The sequence below is a fragment of the Antechinus flavipes genome, chromosome 3 (genome assembly GCF_016432865.1).
Source record: "Antechinus flavipes isolate AdamAnt ecotype Samford, QLD, Australia chromosome 3, AdamAnt_v2, whole genome shotgun sequence".
NCBI classification, from domain to species: domain Eukaryota; kingdom Metazoa; phylum Chordata; class Mammalia; order Dasyuromorphia; family Dasyuridae; genus Antechinus; species Antechinus flavipes.
In genome coordinates this window covers 334,712,925-334,736,906 of record NC_067400.1, presented here as the reverse complement: position 1 = coordinate 334,736,906, position 23,982 = coordinate 334,712,925, and the positions used below count along the sequence as shown (strand labels likewise).

Sequence of the window (23,982 nt, the reverse complement as noted above, 5' to 3'; positions counted from 1 at the left end):
TTTCAAAGTCTGAATGTCAATAATCATTTGCATAATATTTGTTGAATGCCTGCTATATGCCAATGCTGTTAGTCTGATAACCATGTACAACCTAACCTAACAAATCACATTTTGCCCTGATTTTTCAGGTTAATTTCCTTCTATCAATCAATCAGTAAGCATGTATTAAACATCTATTGTGTATCAAGTACCTTGCTAAGCTTCCTTGGCATTTCTGATACTACTCACTGGCCCAAATTTCTAACTATTCATAATATACTTCTAAAAGATGATCATAGCTAACATACAGCTCTTTGAAAAGTGTTTTACAGAAATGACCAGCAGGATGAATACAGAGAGAACTGGCGAGACTTACATGAACTGATGCTAAGTGAAATGAGCAGAACCAGGAGATCATTATATACCTCAACAATGATATTGTATGAGGATGTATTCTGATGGAAGTGGATCTCTTCGATAAAGAGATCTAATTCAGTTTCAATTGATCAAGGATGATCAAGGCAGCTATACCCAAAGAAAGAACACTGGGAAATGAATGTAAACTATTTGCATTTTTGTTTTTCTTCCCAGGTTATTTTTACCTTCTGAATCCAATTCTCCCTGTGCAACAAGAGAACTGTTCGGTACTGCACACATATATTGTATCTAGGATATACTGTAACCTATTTAACATGTAAAGGACTGCTTGCCATCTGGGGGAGGGGGTGGAGGGAGGGAAGGGAAAAATCGGAACAGAAATGAGTGCAAGGGATAATGTTGTAAAAAATTACCCTGGCATGGGTTCTGTCAATAAAAAGTTATTTAAAAAAGAAAGAAAGAAAGAAAAGTGTTTTACACACATTATCTCATTTATCTCACAACAACTCTATGAAGTAAGTACTGCAGGAATATTAGCCTCCTTTTCATAGGTGAGAAAACTGAGGCTCAGTCTTTAATTGGATAACTGACTAGATAAATTAGTGTTGGCTTCTTGACAGGATTGGTACAGGGAGAGAGGGTAGGGAAGGAGCATGAAGACAATGAAAAAAAATATCTGTGATTTCATTGTGTAAGAGCTTCCAGTGTTAAGACCCATTTTGCCAATGAAGATCAGCAAATCATATCTAACTTGGAACCACAGTTGTCTGTGATACTGAAATTAAGTGACTTATTCATAATAACACAGCTAGCCCACATCAGATGAAAGTCTTAAATGAAAGTCTGATTCCAACACTGATCTTCTGTTCATTACTCCATGGCTCCTTTCTTGAAAACTCCATCCTGTGTATTGAGAGATTCTTCCTTCAGAGGTGATTGCATTATTGGAAAGAAGAACTTTTTCTTCCAGATGAGTTTGCACAAAGATGAACATCTCCATTCTGTAATACCTTAGGATATCCCCACACTTAGGATAAACATAGTTATCATGGCCAATCATAAAAGCAAGAATTCACCAAAGGCATCAACATAAGGCTGCATTTATTTTTTTCCTTCAAAAACAATATTTAATGAAACTGGTTTTCTTTATTGCTGGTTGACTCAAATATTTTATAGAGTGTTTCTAAAACATGTTTTTAGGACTTTCAGTGGATACAATATTGCTTTTAATTACATACATCAGTATGAGAAGTAACATCAGTCAGGTTACAGAATCATACATCTTATTTAACAAATAAGGAAACTGAGGTCCAGAGAAGTGAAAGGAAAAAAATTCTAATAATTAGAGCTATCCAAATGTAGAAGGCCTTTTATCATTTACATGATACTTTGAAGCAAAGAATCTATAACCATTTGAAATGTATGGTAGAAAGAAATGTTTCTCAGGTACAAGTTGGACTAAATATTGTCTTGTGATCCTTGATCCTCCTCCCCTCACATTCTCCACTTTCTCCTTCTACAAACACTTTACCCTTGAAATATACCAACTATATTCAGAAAAAGCCCAGTCATACATAGTTAATTTATGTAGCAAATATTAGTCCAATCATCAATAGTAAATCATTAAAAAAAAAAAAAAAAGCTTTTCACACCATTCAATAATTAAAGTTCAAGGGAGTAAGTAATAATAGCTTGTATTTATAAAATGAGTTACTTTCCACTTCAGTGATTCTGTGCAATGACTTATTTAAGATTCTTTAGCTAATACAAGGCTGAGCTAGGACCCAGTCTTCTTACTCTGAGTCACATGTTCTTTCTACTACATCATACTGCCCCTTCCCTCTTGAGTCAAAAGTCCTACATGATAAACTACTAGGATGTAAATTCCTTGAGGAAAGAGGAATGGGTTCTTATATATCGTTGTATACTCACTAGCACCAAGAATAGAGTCTTGCACATCTTTTATTCAATATATGTTGAGTGAAGGAATAAATGAACTACACCTGAAGAAAAGATAACTTGGGTTTTATTAACTTCTACAGAATTATACTCTGCCTCATAGGCAGGTATAAAGAAAAGGGCTTTGTAAACCCTAAAGTGCCTATTAAAAGGGGGTTTATAATCATTTTTGTGGTCATCATCATCATTATTAATTAAGCTTTCATTTTCATTTTTAAGTCCTTTCACTCTCCACAGCAGCAAGAGCATAATTCAGAGAAAACCCTTATGACTTGATTCATTATTACCCAGCTTTGGATAGCATAGTGATGAAATTAACTCAATTCAACAAATACTTTTTAAGCACCTATTGTGTACATAAGACCACTAGATGCCAGGAGTAAGAGAAACAAAGTTAAATTTTAGATAAAACACACTGTCTTTATGGAGTTTATAATCTAATAGGATAGTAAAATACATACATAGATAGATAAATATAATATATGATAAATGTATTAGAAAAGGGCAACACACCCCTGAAATATTCTAACTACACTCAGAAAAACTCATCTTTCCCAGCAATGGGATATTTCATTTTTACTGAGCTTCTTCCCTTCCTCACATCTCTTGAAAAAATGGTGGCTGCAAAGGTACAAGAGGTGTATGTGTAAAACAATACTGATTCAATATATTTGCTTTCTTCCTGGGCTTATTTATGGTACAGGGAGGCTAAACAAGGAACATCAGAATCCTTACAAGTACAGCCACCATCACTATCTTGTCAAATACATTCTATCAAGTGGTTAGTTATTTGGGGTACAAACTCAAGGTCAGTTTTTGGAGGCATCATAGAAGGGAGACTTAAATCTAGAGATCATTTCCTCTACTTCAATGCTGATTAATTTAATTCCACATCCACCTCTGAGAGCATTTGAGTTTTATTAGGTGAATATGAGAAGGAAGGCATCACCCTAATTCAGATTCTAACTCATCTCACCTTCCTTTTGTAAACCCTTTTTTCCTTTAAAACATTTACTCTTGAAATATACCAATTATGCTCAGAAAAGAATCTGCCACAGCAAAGCTAATGCACAAATCAGCTATTAGTCCTCTCTCCAATAGCACTGTCATTGAAAATGCCTCCACACAGTATGACCAGAGTCAAGGGAATAAATAATAACAGCTCACTCTCATGTAGTGTGTTGTTCACAATAGTACAGAAAGGTACAAAATATAAATTATTATTATCCAAGTTTTATAGTGGAAGAAACTGAGATCAGAAGCCAAACATCTTTCCCACAGTCACAGAGCTAGTAGGTGTAAAACAAAACTCAATTCTCAGTCCTTTAACTCCAGATACAATATTCTCTGTCTACTACACTGCACTGCCTTTTCAAACAATAAAAAAGCATTTGATTTTCCATTTTCCCAAGAACCATGGCAGCTACAAATCACTTTTATATTTAATCACATAACTTTGAAAACACTTGCAAGCAAAAGCAGAACATGTCCATTCCCCAAGGGTATTTGATACTGATGTCTTGTTAATGAAAATCTATTACAAATAACCCTAAGTCACCACATCACACTTACCCAGCATTCCTAGAACATGCATTAGTGTCCATCATGTCTGGGGGTGAATACGAAATTAGAGACAGAATCGGAAGACATGCGATTCCTGCCTTTAGACAGGAACCAAGCAGAAGACAGCTAAAGGTTCTGGCAGTGTTTACTTCAAATAAGGGATCATTTTATGAATTGTACTATGTTTTTACTTCTATACATGCAAATAGGTGTGCACTGTTGGGGCTTAATAAAGAACATCATAACCAATAAATTCTTTAAGAGGACACAAAGAAACTGTATATACACACTTCTCATTTACATTCTCCCATGCATGTTTTGTAAGTAATGTTAATGCACTAGGACTGAAGAGTCCCCAAGGGGCCAACAGAAGGGCTTCCCTGGACTGAACATTTCCAATGTACTCTCTCCAAAGCTAGACTTTTTCATGTCATCATTAGAAAAAAGCAATCTTTTTCTTCAACAGAAGCTTATTCTCGATGCATCTCAGTCTGAATTTAGATTATTCCATGCAGAATCATCCGAGTCAGTTAGTCAAGTCCAAAAAGAGATCATTTTTGGTGTGCAGTCAGAAGAAAGACCAAGCTTTCTTAACCCATTTTATTGAATTGTCATCTAGGACGCTAAGGGGAAAATCAGATCATGTGCCTTTAAAAACACAGAGCTCATGAAAGAAATCCATTTGCCTTTTGATACTATTTCATCTGCTTCTAATCTAACCTCATACTCTACCCAACAATACTATCAGGATGGCCAAAGCTTGTTGCATTTCTTTGGGTATTATTTTGCTAAATAAAAGATACTTGTAATAAGTTCTGTTGAATGGAGTAGTCTCAGGTTCAGACATGCAAAGATTTTGCATATTTAAAAACTGCCTTTGAAATTAAGAACCATTTCCAAGGACTTAAACTACAGAAAACAAAGGGCTGTTCAAGTCATGGTATAAGGCCATAATACCACTCACCTGGCTAATGCCACTCCAGAATCATTTTCATTTCAAATTTTAGCCAAATTGACCCTCTGGAGTCTTTTTTATACTGAGCCTTAGTCACCAGCAGAGTGATATGATGATCCTTCACTTGGATAGCATTACTATGTGAAAAGAGCCCTCTGTTCAAAATAGAATTCTGACAGCCATCCTGGGCCTAACTATAGGGGCACCCACAAACCAAAAGTCCCTCATACCACAAGTTTTCTTCCCTATTTCTGGATCTTCTCTATAGCTCATTTGTATATTTTTCCAACTGACTCACACTCCTTCAGCAACAACTGCTTCATTGTATTGAAATTCTATCCTTCCTATAGTTTCTTACAAAGGATCATAAGATAATTGGACTAAGGTCTCTTACCTTAGATATTTTCTAGTCTAAATCTCTCATTTTATAAAAGACTTATTTGAAGGACAGGGAAGTTGAACAATGAATAGTAGGATTCTTCTCCCCCTTATGCTTTCTGAACCAAAAAGAAATCTTCTCCCACTCAATACTATCAAATGGAGATTAATTTAGGCCTATAAGCTAGAGCTTACATTTGGGGAGAATGTAGTCCTTGACAAGAGTTAAACAAATTAATTCACTGCTTCTATCTTTCTTTGTATACCCTGAGCTTTTCATAATACCTGGCACATAGTAAGTGCTTAAAAAATATGCTTGTTGACTGACTGACTGATTTTTTGTTGTCAGTTGCTTTAGTCAAATATCTACCTGGTGGAGGTCAGCTTCAGAGAGTAAAAAGTTTTCTTGAGTGGGGAGTAGAGAAAGAGAAGAGAGAAGAATTAGAAGGAGAAGATATGCCCCAGCAATAGATCAAACAACTATTTCTCTTGACTCCATTGCCTTTATATTTTTATAGGTATTCAGAAATTGTATTGGATAGTAATATTCCAAGCCTTGGCTACTATCCTAGATGAAATTTCATTACCACAGAGATTTCTGATGACTTGTCACTGTCACAGATTTGGACATGCAAGACTTGCATTTCAGAGGCTATTTCCTGCTAGGCACTGTATGTACAATTTAGGTAAGCTGTCCTCAGTTTGCAATAATTGGTCACTGAGCAATGAGCTTATGGCCCAAACAGATTTGTAAGTCACTGCTTACAACTTGAATATTTCAAGCAATACTTGAAATAAGTAAATCTGTATACACTAAGAAGTCTGAACATTCCCTTATATATTTTTTTCTTTGTAATGTGTTTTACCCTGTAAATGAAAACATGGTAGATGATCTTTTTTCCCAAGATGCTGGTAAAAACTGTTTGGTTTTGTTTCTACATTTCCACTACATATTTCCAAAGAATTAGGAGTTTGGGGGCAAGGTCCAGGAGGTAATTCAACATACAAATACTATCTCTATTACAAAATCAAACCATAAAAGAGCTGTTATCAAAATGCTATTCATCATATCAGCTTCAGACAAGTCACATGTGGACTTTCAATGGAGATACACAGAATCCAAAGGGGAGAAAATAGATTGGCTGACATATCCATTAAAAACAGCAGTGCTTACCTGCCCCATATTTACAATTTTCAACAAAAATGACATTTTTAATATGACTGTGAGTCTGCATTGTAACCAAATAACCGGAGGACAGCTAATTCCCAAACAGGACAACTGATTGTATCCACAGATACCAAAGTCAATTTCTGAACCTGGCCTTGAGCCTTCTGGACTCATGGCTGCACAGGTTTTGAGAAGACCTGATCTGATGTCCCTAGACGTATTCATCAGGGGTAGCTACAGAATTTGAATTCACAGATGGATACTCTGCTTCTTTGTGGCTGGGAAAGGAAGATTTGTTGTGTTTGATGTTGGATCCACTCTAGTGTAGGCACGACAACCTTGGATAGAGCCCCAGTTGAGGAGTCAGAATGATATCCATGCCAATTCCTTGATACTATTCCTGAAATATAAGCAGAAGGAAAAATGACAAATATACATTTTTAATTTTCAAGAGGTTTTAATAAAGATTTGATTTTCAAGAATTTGTTGCTATGTATAATGTATCTTTAACTTTACATGAAGATAAAAATGAAATTTTCTTATAAATTATATTTTCTAGTAATTTTTTGCAGTAAAAATAACTGCTACATAAATCCCTCCTGATCTCTGAAAAAGTTACATATTTCCAAAAATAAAGTTCCTATTTTAGTCACATAGCATTAATTGAGGACAAAGAACCACAGGAGAGTACATGGTCAAAGCAAGGAGAACAGAATAAACAAAATTAAACCAAAAAATAAGTTCTGAATATAAACTTATTGAAAGATATGCACAGAAGCAGAAAATATAGCATATATCAGGAGAAATACTGTTCTTAGCTAGTAATATCAACATTTGAATAGAAATCACAAAAAAAAGGTCAATTATGTTCCCATAAAGTATTCATTTCTTGTTAAAAAAAAAAAAGAAAGAAAGAAAGAAAAATCCCATTTTGGGCATTTATGCATATTATCTATGCATATAAATATGTATATTTATACAAGTATTTGCTATATAATATGCACATTCTTATTCAGTTCTTTTTAAATTATGAAGGAAGCTAAGGATAAAAGTGAGAATTCAGCAATGTGGAGGAATTGATATAATTCATAATCATAACATCACACAATCTTAGAACTAACCTCTACTGCTACATAAGTCATATTGCCCAGCTTTACTGCCAAAAAGTCATCCTGCATCCAGACTAATAGAATGTACTCTCCTAGACTGTGAATCAGATCTGATTTTGAATTTTGTCTCTACCACCTATTATCTGAGAGACCTAGAATAAGTCATTTAATCTTCTTTGCAAAATGAATGAGAGAGTTGGCCTAAATAATCTCTAAGGTAGCTTCCAGTTCTAATATTCTATACTTTTTGAGCCTTAGTTCCCAAATTAATAACATGGAAATAATCATCTTTGTCTTACTGACCTTGAATGATTCTTCTCAAGGAGAAGATAATAGATCAAGGAAGATAATAGAAATGAAATGGCTTTATCCAAGATAGATTGACATGCAAATGTAAAGTACAACTATTATTCTTATGTTATTATGAATCTTACTCTATTCATCTTTTTTATGGAGTAAGGAAAAAAATAATCCTACTTGCAAGTTGCTATACTATTTTTTTTTAAATCTGACTTAAATAGTGTAAGGAGATATAGTGCAAAATTTGCTCTACCTATACACATCAACACTTTCTATGCCACTTAAGAATCTCAGAGATTCAGTTGCCAGAGGCACTAAGAAGTTAATAGATATACACAAGGTGATGTAGTCAGTAAATGTCAGAGGCAGAATTTGAACCCATCTTCCCAACTCTGAAGTCAGCCTTCTATCCACTTGACCATGCTGATATCATTCTTTTAATATTCGATATTCTTCTGCAGGCTTGTTGAAGGGTAATTTTTAAATAATAGCCTTTTGTTTTCAAAATATATGCAAAGATAGTTTCCAACATTCACCCTTGCAAAACCTTGTGTTCCAAATTTTTCTCCCTCTTTACCCCATCCCTCATCCCCTAGGCAGCAAGTAATCCAATATGGGTTAAACATATGCAATTCTTCTTTTTTCTGAACATAATTTCACATTTATCATGCTGCACAAGAAAAATCAGATCAAAAAGGAAAAAGAATGAGAAAGAAAAAAAAGCGAGCAAACAATAACAAAAAAAAGGTGAAAATATTTCATTCCCCACAGTCCTCCCTCTGGATGCAGATGATTTTCTCCATCACAGTCTATTGGAATTGGCCTGAGTCGCCTCGTTGTTGAAAAGAGTCACATTGCAAGGTAATTTTTAAAATTGTTTTTGTAATAAATAAAAATAATTGCATGTAAGTTCTTTGTCATGATTATTAAGTATATCTAGTGGGAGAATGAATAGCTGTTGGCCCAACTTCTAAAATTCTGTTTGTTTTTTTACTCTCTCCATATACACATACATACATCCTAAAAAAGATTTTAGGATAAACTGTGGGTGGCTCTAGCAGAATAAGACCTACACAGGAGTCTTCATGTTCTCCAGAATGGCTGTATAAAATAGAGATGTTCTATCCTCATTCTATTTATTTGTTTATTTTTTGGTGAGGCAGTTGAGGCTAAGTGACCTGCCCAGGGTCACACAGCTAATAAGTGTTAAGTGTCTGAGGCCAGATTTGAACTCAGATCCTCCTGACTTCAGGACCATCACTCTACTGAATGCATTATCTAGCTGCCTCCCTCATTCTAAACTGAGGCATGCAGAAGATAAGTGATTTGCTCAGAATCACACAGCTAATAAGTGTCTTAAGAACAGATTTTTCTCTCAGGTCCTCTGAATCCAGGTCCAGCACTCTATCTCGCTGTTCCTGTTGTAAGATTTTCAAAACATCCCTGAAAGTCTGGCCTTTCTTCAAATCCTGATTTTAGGCATTGGATGATCCTTTAGAATAGGATATTGGGAATCATCTCATGGTGCTTGCAGCTGTGCTAAATGACTGGTGCCAGGGTTAATCAATAACCCAAAAGGAAGTTTAATAAAACTCAAGCTTCGAAAATGTCAACAAACTAGGTTATTGTGAGAGCTGACACCTGTCTCATCCCAGCTAATCAATGGAAAGTCTATTCTTATAAATCAATTAAGTTTTAAAGGGAGTTGTATCTATATAGGAGTCTTCATGTTCTCCAGAATGGCTAAATAAAATAAAGATGGATTTATTCTGTCCTTTTTTAATTAAGGCAAGCAAAGCTGAAGTGATTTCCCAGGTTTCACAGCTAATAAATGTCTGAAGTCAGATTTTGAATTCACGCCTTTCTGATCCCAAGCTCAGCACTCTACATAGCTATCCCTCTTGTAAGAAAAGCATTTCAAAAATCTGGAAGTGGGATGGAAATGTGACTTCTTATTGATGAGATTACCAAGCATAGTACTAAGAACTATAGATTTGGAGTCAGAGGACCAGGCTTCAAATCCCATTCTGCAAGTACTTCTTGTATAATATTAAGCAAGACTGAGTTTCTTACTCTATAAAACAAGTAGATTGACGAGATGATCTCTAATTTTCCTTTAAGTTCCCAAATCCTCTGGTCTTTATCTTTAGGGTTGGGGTCTTTCTTTCCATTCTTCCCTCCTTTTCTCCTTTCCTTCTTTCCTCCCTCCCTCTCTCTCTTCCTTCCTTCCTTCTTTCTTTCTTTCCTTCCTTCCTTCCTACCTTCCTTCCCTTTTTCCCTCCTTTCCCCTTTCTGTCCACATAGATGCTCTTAAAAACATTTTTTTTCTCTTTTGTACCTCTAAACCTTCCCAAGATATCTTGCAGTTTACTGGATAGACTTCTTTCTTAAGGACCTTAAGGCCTTAAACCAAAATCAATCTGATTCTAATTGGCCACCAATGCTTCCTAAGCCAAGCCCCATATGGTCATTGTCTGGCTTCTGATAGACTCAGATTGAAGGTAAATAACAATGATTTCTGCTTTGGCCAGAAACCCTGAGAATCTTCTCCTCCCAGATTCATTATTCATTTATTTATTTATATAGATCTTTTTTGGACTAGGTAGAAGAGGAGATTCTTTGCCTCAATTGCTACCTAGCCTTAACCACTAATGGGAGCAGCCTCAGTCAGACTGAGACCTATTGAAGACCTTAACTTTAAAAGGCCATGGTCTCCCATTGCACCCAGGGCATCCTGCTTTATATCTGGCCACTGGACCCAGATGGCTCTGGAGGGGAAAATGAGGCAGGTGACTCTACACAGCCTTCTCTCACTTAAATCTAATTCACTTGCATGTCATGACATCATCTTCCTGATGTCATGATCCTCTTCCAGAACAATAGACCAACAACAACAGCAACAATAGACTTGCAATGGAAAGTGAGAAAGAAAAATCCAGAGAGAGAACTATGGAGACTGAATATGGATCAAAGCATAGTATTTTCATCACCTTCGTTTTGTTGTTGTTTTTGTTTGATACTTTTTTCTTTCTCTTGTTTTTTTTTTCCTTTTTGACCTGATTTTTCTTGCCTTGTATTTATTTTGTACATGTTATCTCCCCTTATAGAATGTAACTTTCTTTAGGGCAGAAACTATCTCATTTTTCACTGTTTCCAGCACCTAGTACACAGTGGGTACTTAATAAATGTTAATTGATTAAAATTATCATCCTCCTTGGATACCAGAAAAGGCCATACTGAAAACAAACGACTAGAGTTGGCTTTTGGTTGGTTTCTGGTTGCTATTTGTGTTGGACTGGTTGTTTTCTTTTCAAAGTGAAAACAGAATATTGAAGAATGGAAAAGATCTGGAAAAGAAGAGAGGTGCCTAAGTAACAGGACAGTTGTGTGGGGTGCCTTGAAAGAGATAAACCAAAGTGTCTGCAGAAAGATCACTGGGAAAGTATCAAAGGCAATAAGCCAACCCCCTAGACTTCCCACACACACTTGCTAGAACTCCCTCAACTAACAGCAAAATCTTTTGGTCAGAGAGTTGTAAATCACCAGGTGCTACACCCATGAGCTTCCTCACATCCCATTCTGTTTCAGTAATTTGCTAAGGATTAAGGAGCATTAAAAAATGTTGTTAACTCTAGAATCACTGTCAGACTATAAAAAACAAAGGCTCTGGAATAAAATCTACAAAATGTGGTGTCTATTGGCCCAGAGCATTTTGGATCAAGAGCTCCAAACTAAAATTCATTGGGAATTTAAAACAACAAAAAAAGTTATTTAGACTGAATTTAACAATTTTTTAGCTCGTATCTTTAACTTGTTTTTTTTGTTAATTTCTTTATAGTTCTATTTGTTTATCATATTTTATGATGTTAGAAGTTCTTCTCTAAGTTGTTTTTTTTCCTTTTTTTCAGAAGGAAAAGAAGAAGCTATCTCCAGACAAAACCCAACTTCTGAATTAAACTAAAAGAATATAGTCTACTTTGTGAACTTATATATGTGTGTGTATTATGCATATGTGTTTACATGTGAAACATATATACATGTGTATGCATTATTCCTACATATTTTGTATGCACACACGTGTGTTCATGTGTGTGGATCAACAGATAAGAGTTGGCAAAGTATAGAATTTTTCATTTTCTATCAAGAAGTTCTAAGACAGTGTAGAACCAACGTAAGATAGAATTATTTAAGTGTATTGTTCCAGAAGTCTAAAGGAAACAGTATACAGTGGTAAGAATACTGGCATTAAAAATAGGAAATCTAGGTTCCAATTCTGCTTAGATATTTTGAACCTAGATGGGCCACTTAAACTCTCTGGGCCTGAGTTTCCTCATCTATAAAATGTGATATTGAAACTTGTAATATCATCCTTACAAGGATGTTGTAGGGAAGGCACTTTGTAGTCCTTAATTATCATTATCATCCTCATTTCCACCACTATTACTCCTTACTATATCTCTGAATATTAGTGTCTTTGCAAAACACTCATTCTACAAAAACACTTGTACTACCTATCTATGAGATGTGGTGAAGAAAGTTCTTTGTAAACCTTGAATCATGTAGGAAACAGGAATTTGGTGAGGCCTGGAATATATGATCAACATCAAAAAATACGAGCTGGCCCTTGGGTCTCTAATAATTAACTTGGAGGCAAAAGCAATAGATTTCAGGTCAGAGGATTTGAGTTCATATCTCAGCTCTACCTTACTACCTTGCTATTACAATCTCCTGCAAGTCACAGTTGCTCATTTGTAAAATGAAAAAGGTAAATTTAACCATCTCAAACATCTTTTTCAGTTCTTGATATATAATTTAAGACTAGACCTTCCTCAGCACTTTCCACCATCATTTCCTCCAGACTGAGATGAAATCATTAATTTCATCTGATCCCTTCAAATAGCAGAGTACAAGTCCTGACTGAGCCTACTAAGCTGGAAAGATTCCTATGCATTGCTTGAGGACTGGCCTAATAAAAATGAAGAGGCTCTTCAGCCGTTTGGCTACTAGATGTTGATATTTTGGGCCTTAGCAAAGCCTAAATATATTCCGATTGAAAGACAGAAAAATTCCTTTCATTAATGTACTTTCCTGAATGACCCCACAAAAATTTCAATTGTCTGGGGCACAAAATGACTGGCTTCTCCATTTCATATTGGGTTTCTCCTCTATTTCTGACAAAATCAATTTAATCATTCAATCTCATTCTCTAAAAAGGTACTCTGTTTCTCCCATGATTCCTCTGAACCTTCTTGCCAACAGTCCCAAGAGTCAACTCTGGCAAAGTATTTTGGCTCATCCCACTCAGGGTCTAATAATAGTCTGGATAATTCCCCTCCCAATCATGGTCCAACAATCTATCATTTAACATTTGTTGATCAGAAACTACATGCTTAGTACTCTGCTAGGCACTATATTCAAGAACCAGTCAAAAGCCAAAATGTCTGGACTTAAGAAAACATATGGGAAGATGAATACCAAAATAGAATTTTGAAGAGTCATTTCTACCTAAACAACTAAGGACCCAGAATGCAATGCAAAGAAATAGAAAAAAACAATAAAATGGGAAAGAGAAGAAATCTCTTCAAGAAAATTAGAGATATTAAGGGAATATTTCATGCAAAATGGGCATGATAAGAGACAAAATGGTAGGTATTTAGCAAAAGTAGTAGATATTAAGAAGAGGTGGAAAAATACACAGAAGAAGTACACAAGAAAGATCTTAACATCACCAATAATCACAATGGTGTGGTTATTAAAATAGAGCCAGATATCCTGTTGAATGAAGTCAAATGAGCTTTAAAAAACATTGCTAACAATAAGGCTAGTGGAAGCGATGCAATTGTAGCCAAGCTATTTAAAATCTTAAAAGAAGATGCTGTTAAAATACTGCATTCAATGTGATAATAAATTTGGAAAATTCAACAGTGGCCACTAGATTGGAAAAGATCAATGTATATTCCAATCCTAAAAAAGGACAATACCAAAAAATGTTTAAATTACCAAACAGCTGTCCTCATTTCACCAGCAAGTTATATTTAAGATTCTGCAAGCTAGACTTCAGCAATGTATGAATCAGTAATTACCAGAAAAGCAGGTGGGCTTTCAAAGAGACAGAGGAACTAGAGACCAAATTGCTAATATTCAATGTATCATGAAGAAAACAAAGGAGTTCTAGGAAAAAGCATCTACTGTTTCATTGACCACAGTAATGCCTTTGATTATGTGAACCACAACAAATGTGGCAAGTCTCCAGAGAGATGGGAGTACCAGATCACCTTATTTGTCTCGTGAAGAACTTGTATGTGGGCCAAGAAGCAACAGTTAGAATAGAATATGGAACAATTGATTGGCTTAAGACTGGAAAAGGAGTACAACATAGCTATATGTTGTCATTTTATTTAACTTAGATGCAAAATCTGAATCTTCAAGAAAATCATACAAAATATTAAGTTGGATGAATCAAAAAACAGAATTAAGGTTGTCAGGAGAAATATCAACAATTTCAGAACAAATCAGCCAATATGTAATGAAATTAACTGAGAATAGTCACTGAAAGGTCAGAAACTGAAGACAAAGCTTAATATTAAATCTTTGGCCATATAACAAGAAGAACTCATTGGAAAAAATCCTTATGATAGGTAAGATTACAGGCTAAAGAAGGGGATGGCAGAGGATGTTATAAATAGATAGTGTCATGGAAACAACAAACATGAATTTGGACAGACTTCAAGAGGTAATGGAAGATAAAAGAGCCTGGAATGCTATAATCCATACGATCACAAAGAGTCAGAGATGATTGAATGACTAACATTTAATTAAAAGATGAGTTGTTCATGTGGCAAAAGCAAAGGTAACTAGTAGACTGCCTGGGTGCTCCAATGTGCCCTCACAATGTCAAGAAAAAAATAAGGCAGGCCCCCAGCATGTTAGGTAGATTCCCTGTGGAATATTCATGAAAGAGTAGGGGGGAGAGACACCTGGAATGGGCAGGTATGAGTGAACTAGTACCAACAACACTGAAGGCAACAGCAGCAGTAGGAAGATCACATATTTATTTGATTATTGAGCACCTAACTAAATGTATATGATGATTTTATTACACTGTTTTGCATTGTCAATTAGCCTTTCATTTATGTCTCCCTTAAGATCACAGGACTTTTAAGAGGGCAGCTAGATTTTATATCCTTAGAGGCTTACTTGAATAAAATAGAGAAAGAGAAGATCAACGAATTGGGCTTGCAACTTAAAAAGCTAGAAAAAGACCAAATTAAAAACCCCCAATCAAATACTAAACTTGAAATTGTAAAATTAAAAGGAGAAATTAATAATATTGAAAGTAAAAAAACTATTGAAGAGGGCACCTAGGTGGCTCAGCAGATAGAATCCAGGCCTAATGTCAGAAAGTCAACTTTAACTAGCTGTGTGATTCTGGGCAAGTAATTTAATCCTGTTTGCCTTGTTTTTTTTCATCTGTAAAATGGGCTAGAAAAAAAAAAAAAATCAGCAGATAGAACCCAGGCCTAATGTCAGAAAGTCAACTTTAACTAGCTGTGTGATTCTGGGCAAGTAATTTAATCCTGTTTGCCTTGTTTTTTTTTATCTGTAAAATGGGCTAGAAAAAAAAAGGCAAACCACTCCAGTATCTTTGCCAAGCATACCCCTGAAAAGTCAGACATAATTGAAACAACTGAACAATAACAAGCATCTAGAAATGTAAACTGTTAAAAAAAATATATATATAGGATTTTTAGAGAGATGAAGAGGCCCTTGGAGAGCATCCAAATGAACTCCTTGATTTTACTTATAGGAAAACTGAGGCATAACTAGTAAAAAGCAGACTTGAGGGCCAACTAATTCCTATACTGTGTTCCTTCTACCCAATCCCTCACTAGTGCTACACTGTCCTTAATAGCAGGGACCATGTCTTATACTCCTCTGTATCACCAATGACCAAGGGATCACACATTTCCTACTTCTCTCTAAAATAAGAAGAGAAACAGAGAAAAACTGAAACCACAATATGGAGGAACCCAGACTTTGCACTCTGCTACTAGGGTGAGTTATTTATGATTTTGGTCCAGTGGGAAGAGGAATACTTGTCTAATAGCCCCAAGTGTCCTTTCCAACCAAATCTAAGCTCTTAGGCCTTAAACTTAATGCTTTTAAGTAATTCTGAAGGACAAAAGAAGTACTAATTAGAATGCCTTTCAGGTAATTCCAAATTTATTTCTATTCTGAAGGAAATCTAAACTATGGAGTAGTACTCAATCTGAATCTTTAGGATTTCATGGAAATTAGGACACTGTTCAGTGTTCCTAGCCCTACTGGGAGAAGAGTTACTGTGAATTCATTATTTGTTTTCTAAATTTCATTTATGAGCTTCTGCAAGTCTCTTTTTTTTTGTATATATTTTTTGTATATACATTTGTATATGTTTTATTGTACTTTGTTTTATTATGTTTTATAGATAGTAGCTTTTTGACAAATTGTAAGTTTGTGGCAATTCTGCAATGACCAAGTCAATTGGTGCCATTTTTCTAATAGCATGCGTTTACATCATATTTGTGTCACATTTTGGTCATTCTTGTGATATTTTAAACTTTTTCATTTTTATTATATCTATTATGATAATCTGAGATCAGTGATCTTTGATGTTACTATTGTAATTGTTTTGAGGGACCACAACCATACCTATATAAAATAGAGAACTTAAATGATAAATGTGGTATGTTTTCTGCTTTACCTGCTGGCTGTTCCCCAGTCTCTCTCCCTTTCCTCAGACTTCTCTATTCCCTGAGTTACAACAATATTAAAATCATGCCAGTTAATAACCAAACAATGCTCTTTAAGTGTTCAAGTAAAAGGAAGAGATCATCTATGCAGCAAAGTTCATTGTTGTCTTATTTTAAGAAATTCCCCCAGCAACCCCAAAATTCAACAACCAGTATCCTGATTAGTCAGCAGCTATCAACACTAAAGCAAGTAAAAAGACTAGGACTCACTGAAGGCTCAGATAACAGTTATCATCTTTTAGCAATAAAATATCTTTAATTAAGTTTATATATATAATTTTAAGGTATAATACTATTGTATACAATATATTATCAAATAATGTAAACACAACTGTTATTTGCACTGGGAAGTAGAAAAATTCATGTGACTTGCTTTTTTGCAACATTCACTCTATTTCAGTGGTCTGGAACCAAATTCACAGTATCTTCAAGGTATGCCTGTATTTTCTTTGGAATGGAATAAAAGCTATTCTATACCTAATGAATTCATTGTGACTTTGAATGCTATATGGGAATCTGGGGAACCCTTTAATCTACAGATGGGAAGCCACGAGTTATACATGGAGATTCAATCAGAATAACCTCTAAGCATAACAACCATAAGAAAAAATAATATTGGGGGAAAGCCACCAAGATAGAAACAATTATAAAAATTCAGAGCTTGGGCAACTAGGTGGTACAATGAAGAGGAAGCTGGACCTGAAAGTCAAAAAGACTGGAGTCCAAATATGAACTCTTACTAGCTAACTTTAGGCAAATCTGTTTGCCTCAGTTTCCTACTCTGTAATAACACCTACCTTCCAGAATTGTTAGGAGAATCAAATGAGATAATTGTTGAGCACTTAGCAGTATCTGGCACATAGTAATTACTATATAAATGTTAGCTATCACTTAAGCCATGGACTACAGGTTACATATTAATTTCTTCACTTCTAATTACATGCCAGTTCTTAAAAAAAAAAAAAATTAAGAGAATAATGTTAATTTTCAATTCTGTTGTTGAGTCATTTCAATTGTGTCCAACTCTTCAAGGCTCCATTTTTGGGGTTTTCATGGCAAAGATACTAGAGAGATTTGCCATTTCCTTCCCCAGCTCATTTTATGCATAAGGAAGCTGAGGGTTAAATGATTTGCCAGGGTCACACAGCTAGTAAATGTCTGAGGCCAGCTTTAAACTTATGAAAATGGGTCTTCCTGACTCTAGGCCCAAAACTCTAATCACTGGGCTACCTAGCTGCCCCAGTTTATTATCTCCCTGGGAGGGAATCAAATCCCAGTTTCCTGTATAACAGGTGTAGATACCACTATACTAAGGAGTATAATTTGCAATAGGAGGTGATTATTTTAAATATATATAATGGCTTATCATGTCCTCAGAGATCATTAACTAGTATTTCTTTGTCACTGTAAACATTAATAAAGTACCATGCTTTGGCTTATAAGCCAAAAAAATTCTCACTTTCATTTACTTGTAGAGTCAGAGAAAAGCTGATCTGTAGAAAAAATATCCTTCACTCTCCATTGCTTTAATTGCAGATTTATTTGATCTGCATTTGCTAAATTTCAACAAGGAGCACAGAATAGAACCACACAGGCCATTGAAGTTAGAAGGAGATCAAAGACCAGCTAGTTCAATGATGAGGAAACAAGACTTCTTTCCAATAAGTGATTTGCCAAAAGTCACACAGGAAATTATTGTTAGCACTAAGATTGGAACCAGTTTCCCTACTCCAGAGTTCATTATATGATGGTAGGCACTAAGGAAGAGAGAAGAGGATAAATCAATCCCTGACTCAAGTTTACAAGTAAGTTGGAGATTCCAGTAAACCATACATGAAATAATCCAACAATGCTAGACATAGTATGACCAAATTCTTGAGTGATGAAATACTAATTATAATGTATATGGAAATTCAGGAGAAAGAGGGATCAGTGTAGGGGAGAGAAGCCTAGAATATAGAGATAGGAAAGAAAGGGAGGGCATTCTTAGTAGGGAGACTAGCATGAACAAAGGCATAGAGTCAGAAGTGAGTAGGGCATGTGCAGTGTCAATGAAGAAACTAGCATGAGTAAAATAGATGAAGAAAGGAAGGAAAAAAAAGTAGGAATAAGGATTTTTACTATGTGCTGGGCATTGTGCTAAACACTTAACAAATATTATCTATTTGATCCTCACTACAGTCTTGGGAGATAAATGCTATTATAATCCCTATTTTATAGTTGAGGAAACTGAGGCAGGCAGAAGTTAAGTCACTGGTCTATGGTCACACAACTAGTGTCTTAAGCCATGTTTGAACTTATTCTTCCTGATTCCAGGCCCAACATTTTATTGACTATGATACCTATGATACCTTTTACTTACTTATGATTGTTGGAGAACAGTGAGAAATAAGATAAGTCTAGATTTTAGCACAGTGCCTGGCTTATTGTAAGCCTTATTGATGTTTATTAATCCACTAATTGATAAGGAGAGTGGAGCCTGAGTAGGGATTGTGTGAAATCTTGACATAGGAAATTTTTAAAAATGTAATTGATATATTAAGTAGGGGGGAAGCCAAGCAAACAGTGACACAAAAAGTAGAGTTGGCTTCCCTTTAGGTTATAAATAAGCTTTTCTATTTCCTGAGATTCTGAAGGATATAGATCTAAAATTCTGTCATCATATAATTTTATGACTAGACTCCTTCTCCCAGACCAAGTTCATTCTGTGTAATATAAACAGAGGAAATGGACTGATGTTCATGGGGAGTGGATTAAAGACAGATAGGACGGTATCTAGAGATAGTTCAATCACAAAAGACTCTCTTTATTAAAATACCAAATAAGCAAGCAATTTAATTCTTATAGATCAGTTATGTTATTCATTTTCATATTACTCAAAATGAAGCATTGTTTTCTAATTCTTCATAATGAACTATAGCAGTGAACTGTGCACAGCTTTATTTTTAATGCAAAATTAAAATTTGGTGCCTATGAAAAGTAAGAACCCTGATGCAACTGTTCCTTTTCCCATGGTGTTCTTTTGCCTCTGACATTAGTCCAAAGGACTTATTGGTCTAATAAAGCTGAATGCCTCATTCCTAGTTGCTGGTTCTACACCAATTTCCTTATGATTTCTCCTTTCTTTTCAGTGGGTTGCCTAACCAGTTGAGTTACCATCTGACAGCTGTTCAGGTACCCTAGGGCATATTGATACTTATCTGCTAGAAAAGGGTGTTGACTAACAGAGTTGATTAATGTTTGCAAGGCACTTAGAGATCTCCAGATGAAAGCCATTTTAAAAGAGTAATGTGTTACCACATGGGACAAGCAGCTTTTTAAGAATAATCCCATTCTTCCATTATTCCATTGTTCAAAGTCTCCCAATCAGGGCACAGTGACAGTGGGGAAAACTTCCTTCTATAAACAGCCTAGAGTTTTGTTGTTGTTTTTAAGACAAACAGAATTGTTGAAACATCAGATTCAAAGCAAACAAATTGAGATTTCAATACCTTCTCTGAAGCACTATCAGTACTATGTAAACGATAAAATCCTTCCCTAGGCAAGACTAGATTTGGTCAGGTACAGGTGCCAATATAACTATATTTCCATCATCATTTTTCTCTCCCCAGATAATTGTTAAGTACAATGGACATTGCTTCAGGCAGTCTAAATTGGAGAAATGAAGAATTAGAATCAATTCACAGAGCATTTATTAATCACTTACTAAATGTACCATAATGTTTTTTATACATAGGAGGGACACAGAGATAACAAGGAAACAGCCTCTGATCTCAGTGAGATTATATTCTAATGGAGAGGGAATTAAATACATAAACAGATAAGTAAACACAAAGCAATTTCAGTTTGGGAGGTATATTGTTAAATACTAGGTAAATTGTAAAAGTCTTCATGGGGTACCTAAATTTAGCCTTGAAGAAAATTAGGAATTCTAAGAGAATAAGATGAAGAGGGAAAGCAATCCAGATATGGGGAATGGCCAGTGTGAAGGATGGAGAAAGGAGATAGACTGCTGCAGAGACAGAGAAGGAAGAGGCTAGAGGCAGGAAGATGAATGGGGAACCCATTTTAGTAATTCAGATGAAAGGTGCTGAAGTCCTGAACTATGGTAGTATGTGGGATAAGTGCTAGACCCCCCTTTCCCAAATTAACTAATCAGAGACATCTTCAGGTACAAAGAGAAAGCATTTATTTAGTCCCTGCAGGGAGAGGCCCAGACACACCTGGGAGCCATCCTAACTCCCACCATGTGCTTCTGGCCAGCAGGAAGTAGAACAGCTGGTTAAATAGGAAAAGACGCAAGCCTTTTCATTAGGTTCATTAGACTAAAAGGACAGAGGCAGCTAGGTGGTGCAGTGGGTAGGGACCAACCCTGAAGTCAGGAGAACCTGAGTTCAAATCTGTCTTCAGACACTTAATGCTTCCTGGCTCCAAGTTGATGAGGGGAGCCCCAAAATTCTTTCTCTTTCTCTGACTTTGAGAATGAGCCATGAGATAAAGCACTTTGAAGCTCCTTGAAGGAGAAAGTCTCTGTGAAAGACTACCCCAGGGAATCAGATAAAGTGGTTTATCTAGGTGGAGCTGTTGAGTCCTGAGCTATGGAATTCTAGCTCTATTTAATTGAAGATCTTCTATTCAATTCCAGCTCAAACTAAAAACCCAGCCCCCCTGGAGCTTCGATTGTAGCCAAAGCTTCTATTATAAAAGAGCCAATCTTAAACCCTCTCTTTGCAGAGGACCTAACATGCCAGGGCCATGCCAAGGAAACCTCTGCCTGCTGGGATGATATTCTCTTTCAGCGTTACCCTCTCTTTATCCTCACCTATTTCCCTAATGAGACTTTATATCTCTCTGTTGGGATTTCTCTACTAGAAACTTTACTTCTCTGCCAGGACTCTTCTACTACTTTACTTCCCTGTCTGGACTTTGCCACTAAGGAATTCAGCCTTTCTATTCATGCATAACAAAAGCTGACTTCCCAATGCTTATAATAAACCTCTTTTGCCATCCTAGGTTTTTGGGTTTATAAATTCCTTTATGAAGGACCTCTGCACTGCCAGAGTGGGGTTCCCAAAACTCCCTACCCATGTGCTCAATCCCAAGGGTGTGCAGGGGAGCCAAACCTCTCCATTTGGTTCCCTAAACCCCAAACCTGCCACTAGACCTCATCATTTAACTCCCTGACCACCAGGAACCCTAATCTCATCATTTGGTTCCCTGACAAAAGGGAACCCCAAAATATAGATCTCATCATTTGGTTCCCTGACTACCCTAAATCTAAGACCTCATCAAAGTCACTTAACCCCAATTGCCTTAGCAAGGAAAAAAAAGGAAAGATAAATAGACTGTAATCATCTTGTCTGCTTCCTGTGATGTGATCCTGTAACTTCAGTAATTTCCTGCATCCCAGGGTTCAAGGTTGGGAATAGGGATCATGTGACTTCCTGAAACCTGAGGCCCAAGATTTCATCTTCCCACTGGGAATAGGGAATAGGGTATAATTTGGGTATAGCGATCATGTGACAGTTTCAATACTGAGAAATACTTCATCTTATCAATTCCATTCAGTAGGATTATATGAGCAGAGGGAAAATGATAGAAGCACGAGATGTTATAGAAAGAAAAGTCACAAGACTTGTATACTCATAAATGTAGTTCTCAAAGATTATGGTCACCCCAAGTTCCTCTAAAAAGTCATTAATGACCTGAGTATATTTAGCACCTGCATTACGTTAAAGGAATGGTCAACACAACCAACTATAATTAGAGTATACAAAGTAGAAACATATAGAATGAAGAAGGTGCTCTAATGTACAAGGTAGGGGTCTGTCCCAAAGTACAATAAAAAATTCATTCTTTTACTTCCTCAATACCTCTTAATATCTTGCTCACACTGAAGAGTCAAAAGTAAGGGAAATTCTAATTCCCTTACATACTTTTCCCACTGGAATTATGAGATTCTAGTTCTAGTTTTTTCACTAGACAGCCAAATGATCTTGGAAGAGGTCTCCTTAATTCCCTCATAAGTAAAAAAAGGGTTGTACTAGATGGTGTCTGAGAGCCCTTCCAGATCTGCATCTATATCCTATGATCCTATGACCTCTTCCAGCTCTTAACATACTGTGAATCTATCTAATACATTATCTAGTCAAAGCAGCAGGGCCTTTTGGGAAAATGGACTCCACCTACTTATCTTGGGACTCACCCAGAATCAGAAGTAGCATGTGATGCCCCAAAAGGAGAGGCATACTAAGAAAGCATTGGTGGGAGAGGGAAGGTATAGATATTCATTCTTATGGTAAATCACTCTTCCCAAAATATGCCTTGAACTCTTCTGTCACCATTCCCCAACCATATTCTAGCTTGGTTTCATCACCATGTTAAATATCCTCTGAGGTTCCTCCCCCCTCAACTTTCTAAACTATTTTTACCCCAGATATAAAAAAGCCCTAATTTCATTTCTGTTCATACCAGTTATAGTTTATTTAAAGCAGGATTCTTGTTGTTGAGACATGCAAAAAAAAAAAAAAAACTTCAAGGAAAGAAAAAGACCTGTGTCATTTGCTCATGAACTTCAGTCCATTCCCCAGAGATACCTTCCTAGAATTGTTACAAGCCTCCTGGCCTTGCTTTATGATTATTAAATACTGCTGAGTGAGCAAATGATCCTAGCATGACTTTTCTTTCATCTCAACGATCCTTAATAAGAGCTAGGATATGAATTACAAATAAGTGTGTTAATAGACAAAGGTTTCCTCCTGAAGAATTGCAGCTGAACCCACTCTACAAGGGGAAGTCATCACTGGCCCAAGTCTCAGCCAAGGGATTTTTGCATCCTTTTATCTCTTGGCTGCTAAATTACAGATCAAATTCTGCAGCACCCATGTGTTCCTTCATCTATGACACAAAGGGCCTGGTCCAAGATTAAGCATGAGATCAACAAAAAGAGATGGGGCCTAACCTGAGGGAGGGTACCCAGGAAGCTCAGGAAGACACTTATGCCTAGGAAATGGAACTTCAGTCTTTATTCCAGCACTGACTCCTTTGCTGTAGCTGGTTAACCACTAGCAGGGTAAGTCTCCAAAATGAATAACATCTTTCTTACCTCCATTTTCAGTGTTCTTTCTCTCCCTTTCTGGTCAACCCTAACTCAGCCTTTCTAGTATCTGCCTCTTTTGTCACACACACACACACACACACACACACACACACACACAAAACAGCGTTCAAGCAACATGGTTCCCCATACTCTCCCCCTCAATCTCTCAGGGAGGAGACAATTAGTTTACTTTGAGCCAGAAAATTGCCTTTTTAAGGAGAAAGGGAGCCTGATCTTTCTTTCTTTGACTCAATCTGGGGTCCCAAATACAGAATGGGGTTGATGTATGAAGGAGGAGGAGG

General features: G+C 36.2%; 1 protein-coding gene across 1 annotated transcript in view; it reads right to left on the bottom strand.

The window, feature by feature from the left end:
- Positions 1–1,441: 1,441 nt before the first annotated feature.
- AMER3 (APC membrane recruitment protein 3) overlaps positions 1,442–23,982 on the bottom strand; it is a 69,743-nt gene continuing 47,202 nt past the window's right edge. The window contains 1 exon segment of the mRNA XM_051985659.1: positions 1,442–6,780. The gene's annotated coding sequence lies outside the window, so the exon portion shown is untranslated.